At 34.4% G+C, this 6,898-nt stretch overlaps 1 non-coding gene across 1 annotated transcript; it reads left to right on the top strand.

Moving 5' to 3' along the window:
• Positions 1 to 589: 589 nt before the first annotated feature.
• Positions 590 to 699, top strand: LOC118708620. Its single transcript, XR_004984673.1, has one exon. It is a non-coding gene; the product is annotated as a U6 spliceosomal RNA (small nuclear RNA).
• Positions 700 to 6,898: the final 6,199 nt, after the last annotated feature.

Below are 6,898 nucleotides of genomic sequence, written 5' to 3'. Positions count from 1 at the left end.
AAACATTGTTTTTTAAAAAATATTCCGAACATCGTTAACCATTAGGGCAATGCAAATTAAAACCAAAACCATACACCACTTCACAATAATGAATACCTAAAATTAATTTTTTAACAATAAAAGTGCTGAATGAAGAGTTTGTGGGGTAATAGAACTCTTGAAGTAGGCTGTTGGGAATGCAAAATGAAATAGCAATTTGAACACAACTTGTAATTTTTTTTAAATATTTAAATATACACTAGCCATGTGACTCAGGATTCTCACCTTTAGTTAGTTACATAAGGCAGTTAAAACATATGTTTACACAAAAAATTGTACTTTCTTTTTACTCTCCATATATAATCTCCCTAAAATAGAAAAAAACAAAAACAAAAACCCAAATGTCCATTTTTTTGTGAGTGGCTAAATTAACTATAATCTTTACAATGGAATACTACTTATCTATAAAAAGGTTGGGCTACTGATACAAATAGGTAAATATACTAAATAGAAATGAAAGATTAAAATGATCATATCTTGACTGTTGGTGGGTACCTGGCTCTATGAGTCTCAACATCCTAAGCAACTAGACATTAAAAGATGGATTTTAGTGCTCACTTCAGCAGTACTTATACTAACATTGGTACCTTACAAAGAAGACTAGCATGGCCCCTGCACAAGGATGACAACATACAAACTTGAGAAGTGTTTCAGATTTTTTTTTAAAAAAATGGATTTTACAGTATTGACATTATTACCTCAGTTAAGAAATGTAAATCACAGAAAATCATCCTTGACATTCCCAATCCAATTGCTCCTTTGTAGTTAGAGAAAGACCCAGAGAGACTATCACATTAATAAATATGGGCTCATTATTGTCTTATTTGTTTAGCTGTGTGTTTTATGCATATATACATGCATAATTTGATAATAAATTCGGGAAATATAATGGTACAAGAATGAGAGTAGGCACCAGATATTAACTTTTCAATGAAAAAGGTGACTTATGCTGGAGGTCTCAGATAATCACCCTCCCTAAAATCAACTGTAAAAGGAGGCAAAGTAGATGAATAAATGGTCTTTAGCTAGTGGCTAATATTTGCACATGTCAGTAATTACTGGATGAATTTCACTTAGTTCTTCGCTTCAGAGCAATTTCCTGCCCAGAAGAAGAGAAAACAGAAAACTGGGATATGCGCAGAGCTTAGGAGTCTTGCTGAATGCAGGAGGCAGAGATCAAAGCCTGGGCCAGCTGAGACTGTGGAGCATGTGCAGTGGGTACCAGAGAGGAGTTAGCTATGTAGAAAGGTAGCTGGCTTCCTGGCCACAGGCTGGGTTCCAAATGAGCAAGGCATAACCGCCTAGAACTTATCAGATAACACCTAACACAGGCTTGCATGGGGACACTTGACACTGACCAGAGCTGAGGCAGCCCCAGGTCAGTGGATGGTGGTTTTCTGTCTCTTTCCTCCCAGAGAGCCACCCCTTACCACACCATCAGCGTTCACCTGAGACACAGAGAGTTGCATTATTCAAAACTAAAATGGAAACATTTCAAAAACAGTTACTTATTCATCTGTTTAAAAGAGTACACCAAATAGAAATATAGGCAATTTAATTTTATGAAACTAATTATATTTTCCAAAACAAAACTGAGAGTAATGAGAAGAGGGCTACTGTCTTACTTTTTTGTGCATGACTTCAATGAATAGCTAAATAGAAGTCAGCTGAATTCTCACATCTGACTTCTTTGTTTAGTCTGATTTGAGATAATGTTTGGTAAAAATATACAAGGACAACATGACTTGACACAGATATAGGATCTTAAAGGGGGGAAATATTATACTTATCTGGTGATTTTAGATATTTTTGTTTTTACCCGCCCCCTCCAAAAAAAAGTGATTGTTTTCTTAGAAACTAGTTGCAAAGGAAAAGTTGGAACCATATCAATAAATATTTCCCCCATACATGGTTTTGTCATACTGAGTAAAATATTGGCTCAATGATTTTTGGATATCTTTCAAATGTTACACAGTGTAAAATACTCCCATTCCTAATAGCTCTTTGACTCCCAAAAGAAATATCAGTTTGGGAAAGGTATCAAACTTCTGGTTGCAGATAAAAGTCTTTCAAATTCTCTTTCTTCTTTTTACTCTTATGCTTCAAATTTCTCCCATAGTATCAGTAAAAAAAAACACTGTCAGTTATTTTTTTGCAGTGACAGTGAGCTCACTTTCTTCATTTTTGAGAAACTGCAAAATACCCTTCTGAATAAATATAATTTGTCCTTCAGTAACTTTAAGTTATAACAATGACGTTTCAAGGGGGAATAAAAAATACCTGGTTTATTTTCAAACCCATTCTCCAAATGGTTTTCTACTCTTGAGAATGGCTGCACTAAAGTAGCCCTATTCTAACCCCATCCCGACAAAGCTGGGAGCCCAGCCCCATCAGGATGTGCAGGGGACACACTATGGCCCTGCCTCTTGCCAACTTCAGAGCAGCTTCAGAAATGTCTCAGAGTTTCCCTAAAACTACCCTGCACATTCACCTACACATTTCAGACACCATCTGAATTCCTACAAAACAAACACCATCACTCCTTGAGGATAAAACAATATGAAATACTTTAAAAGCATAATTTAAAATGCTCTGTATCTAACATCATTAGGCATGCAAATTTTAAAAATTGCAATTCATACTAATCCCATGATTGGTAGAATTCACACCCACCATGTTTCAGACGTAGAACTTAGAAGAGTGAAAGTTTTGTATAATTTTATTTAAAGAATAAATAAAATAAAATGATTTTAATAAATGAATTGATAAGAGAAATCAAATAAATATAAAGTAAAAAGATAAACCAAATGGCAGGTCTAGAACCAGGAAGCAAAGTAATTGAAATACAGACTTCTATGAGTTGCCCTGGCCTGTGTGACTCAGTTGGTTGGGACTGGTCCCATACATGGCAATGTAAGTTTGATTCTTGGTAAGGGCACATGCCCAGGTTGCAGGCTCCATCTAGTAGGGGACATACAGGAGGCAGCCAATCTTTATTTAGCTCTCACATTGATATTTCTCTCTCTCTCTCTCTCTCTCTCTCTCCCCCTTAGAAAGTAATACAAAATCTTAAAACATTTTTTTTTCCTCTGAGTGAACATGCCAGTACAAAAGCAGTGAGCTTAAAGGCAGATGAATAAACATGCAATCTGAATAATGGTTAGGGCAGTCGTCAGCAAACTCATTAATCAATAGAGTCAAATATCAACAGTACAATGATTGAAATTTCTCTTGAAAGTCAAATTTTTTAAACTAAAACTCTATAGGTAGGTACATTGTTATTAACTTAATTAGGATACTCCTAAACTGGCCTTTGTTAAAATCTCAAGAGGCCAAAGAGCCACATGTGGCTCAGGAGCTGTGGTTTGCCCATCACTGGGTTAGGGAATCAAGGAGTGTCTGTGCCAAAAATCACTGAATAAAAATAATCAGTGACTTAGAGACCTGTGCATGAGAATATTACTTAAATTTGAATGAAGCTGACATAATTGGTCACTAGCACAGCTTCCCTGCATGGACTGAGGATCAATGTGCCTTAAGAATAAGAGAAAGGTCACCTATTGCAGTCAGACCTACAAAAAGGAATTAATGAATATGCAGGCATCCATAAAAGTCTGTGTGCTTTCTCTTTGTAAAATGTGTGAAAAAAGCAAATTTTTGTTCCATGAAATTTTTATAAAATTGTAAATGAGATTTAGAGCATATATAGAAATAAGCTACATTATAAAAATAAGAGGGTATATAGTTTTATGTCATACTAAGGTTGTTATGCTTAGAAAGTGGGAATGTTAAAAAAGAAAATTAGAAAATTTCACATAGGAAATAAGAAATGCCAGGGATGAAGAGTGAAGAATAAGGTGAGCTCATAATTTTGTAATACTTAATGTGAAATTTGACAAGATAGAAAAAATGCCTCAAAATAGAGTCTGATACACAACTAACCCATTTTATAAGCCTCAAGCACTATTACTGGACCAATAAAGCATAGATAAGAAAGCACAGAGTAAATGGAATTGGACTCTGAAACTATTTAATTAACCCAGAAGAAGGCAAGACAAAAGAACAGCAGAGCAGAAACAGGAGAGAGAGGTTGAAAACAATGAGCACTGTGGTAAATTTATCACAAACAATCTAACTAAGCATAAATTGCATGAGCGCCCAGATGAAAAGGCAATGAAGGAGCAAAGCCAAATCATATTCTGTCATTTAGGCAATTTGAAAACATATGTTTCAAAAGAACCAGGGAAAATAAAGAACTACCACACACACAGTAATCATAAAGAAGCTGGTATGGTTATGATAACAATGGACAAAGTAGACTTTATGACAAAGACCATGACAAGAAAATATGGAGATTGCATAATAATGAAATTAGCAATATCCTATGAATACATAACAACATTAAACACACATGCAACAGATGACAGGCACTGAAAATCATGCAGTAAACAGCTGGCAGAATTAAGGGAAAAATAGATAAATATACAATTACCCCAAGTTATTTTAACAATATCCTCTCAGTAAATGATAGAATAAGAAGAAATACATTTTGTGAGGCTACAAAAAATATAAACAACACTAACAGCAAAATTCTCTTTACTAACATAGAAGACTACACCCATGAAAGCAGTATGCATGCCTTTCAAGGGCACATAGACTATTCACCAAGACAGATCATATGGTGGTGGAATAATAGCTTCTATGAATTTTAAATGACTGAAGTATTACTTGTATTTCATTCTGAATACAATGCTTTAGGCATTTGTCTCAATCAGTTTAATCAAATTAAGAATTACATTGATGGGAAAAAATGGCACTTTGCTCTGTTACATCTGTCAATCATCTTTCCTTAAGTCAATGTTTTGACATAAATCCACAGTGTAATATTATATACTTGATATAGAAAGAGGAAGATTTAATATAATATATGCATTGACTTTTTGCATGTCTTCAACCACAGTATCGTAAGTATAAATATTTTCATTAATAATTTTTTATATGGAGAGTATTTTATTCTCCTATGGTTATTCCTGTTTTAAGTTCTAGTTCTCAAAACTCATCAGTATTTTAACTATTTGTCCTTCACTAATATGAATTTATTTCTTATTTCTGGCATTCTAAACTTTGTGGTATATAAACATTTTTCACTCGTGGAATGTGAAATATATTATTTTAATTTTTTCACTGAATGTTCTGAGTTTTTTATATTCTTATATTCCTGATTTCCATTTTGATATTTTTAATGAAAATTTATGGACTTTTTTCATAACACACAGTTCACTGTAGTAAATTTCCTTTTGTGGAATTAAATAAGAACTTGTTATATCTTTCTGCAGTATTCAATATCACTCCAAGGTCTCTCTCCAAAGCATACAGGGTGGTGCAAAAGTAGGTTTAAAGCTGTGAGTATGTGAAATGCAGTTTATTCTTATATTATTACTTACTAATTATTGTATTATTTTCCATATGAACTACTATAAACCTACATTTGCCCCACCCTCTATGATATTTCCCAATCAATTTATAAATACTAATTATTATGTTAGAGGCTAATTAGAGACCTATCTAAGCATCAACTAATGAGCTTGCTTTTCCTCTACAAGGTAATGTATTTCATTGCCCAGAGTTTGTGTGGGGCAAACATGATGCTTTGTGGAAGATGGAGACTTGTGTCTTCTATCACATAGCTGGAGTGTAGCAGAGTCAACACTTCATTGGAGCAGCTTCACAGTACATCATTTTAACTGTGCCAACACATCACTTCTCGTAGCACACTTAGCATAAATGTAAAGTAAAATAAGCCTTCTCCATATTACAGAAGTGCTCTGAATTACAGTGCTCTTATAACTTGGTGATTAATGAAGCAAAGAAAAAAAAAATCAACTCACACATCCCTTTTTTGGTTTCCATTGGTTAGAAAAGCTTGCCTTAGTTATATACTTATGGGTACAGCATTAATAAACCACCACAATCGAATTCATTTGAACCGTATCTTTGCTGGAGGAACAAGTGCAATATTGACCTGTTCACGTACCACAATAAACATGTGTCAGAAAATAAAATACACCAAGGGAATCTCATGTGAAATACTATGTTTGTACCATTCATACTTTTAGGCATTGCACATCTTTAATACTTATCTAATTATAACTTTATTGTTTAATGGATAATATCTTAGTGGGTCACATAGAATTCTTACCTGGAGGGGTATAAAACATACAGGTTGACTTCATTTCTGCACAGTAGATGCACTTATGAGACATGTTAGAAAGTTTTCATGAAGAACCACATCTGAAGGTTGTTTCAGTAAATCTGGGTGGTTTCCAGAGAGAGAGATCTATATTTTTAAAAAGCTAATACTTAGGTACATCAATGTTAAAAACTTCTGTGGTTATTATCATGATGTGCTTTTAAATAACAATGGAAACATAAGTAACTATATATCAAAGTTTGTTTTATTTCTTAAACCAAAAAGACCAAAATATAAATTTATATTCAATTCTTTCATTTTTCTTTCAGGAGCAAGAGCTATCTGAGGTAGTTGGGGAGATAGAGACTGTTGCTTGCATTAAAGTAACTATCCAATAATTACACTGTGTTTTTAAAATCCACATCAGTATGCTGCTCTATTATAAACATAGCCCAGTATAGTCAGTAACAAGCCAGGTGGATATTTATTGCACAGAGCAAGCCAATCTTGCCTGCTCACGCTGAGATGCTCCTTTCATCTGTGGGCTGACTCGCTTTCTGCTTTTCACTATGTAACTGAACATGGAGAGCCCTCTCTGTACTTCATGCATGGACTCCCGCGTGGAACCCACCACAGGTCACCCAGAGCCTTGTGCATCAGAGGATCTAC

Source organism: Pipistrellus kuhlii, unplaced genomic scaffold (genome assembly GCF_014108245.1).
Source record: "Pipistrellus kuhlii isolate mPipKuh1 unplaced genomic scaffold, mPipKuh1.p scaffold_m20_p_6, whole genome shotgun sequence".
Taxonomy (NCBI): domain Eukaryota; kingdom Metazoa; phylum Chordata; class Mammalia; order Chiroptera; family Vespertilionidae; genus Pipistrellus; species Pipistrellus kuhlii.
This window is presented reverse-complemented; position numbering and strand designations above follow the sequence as displayed.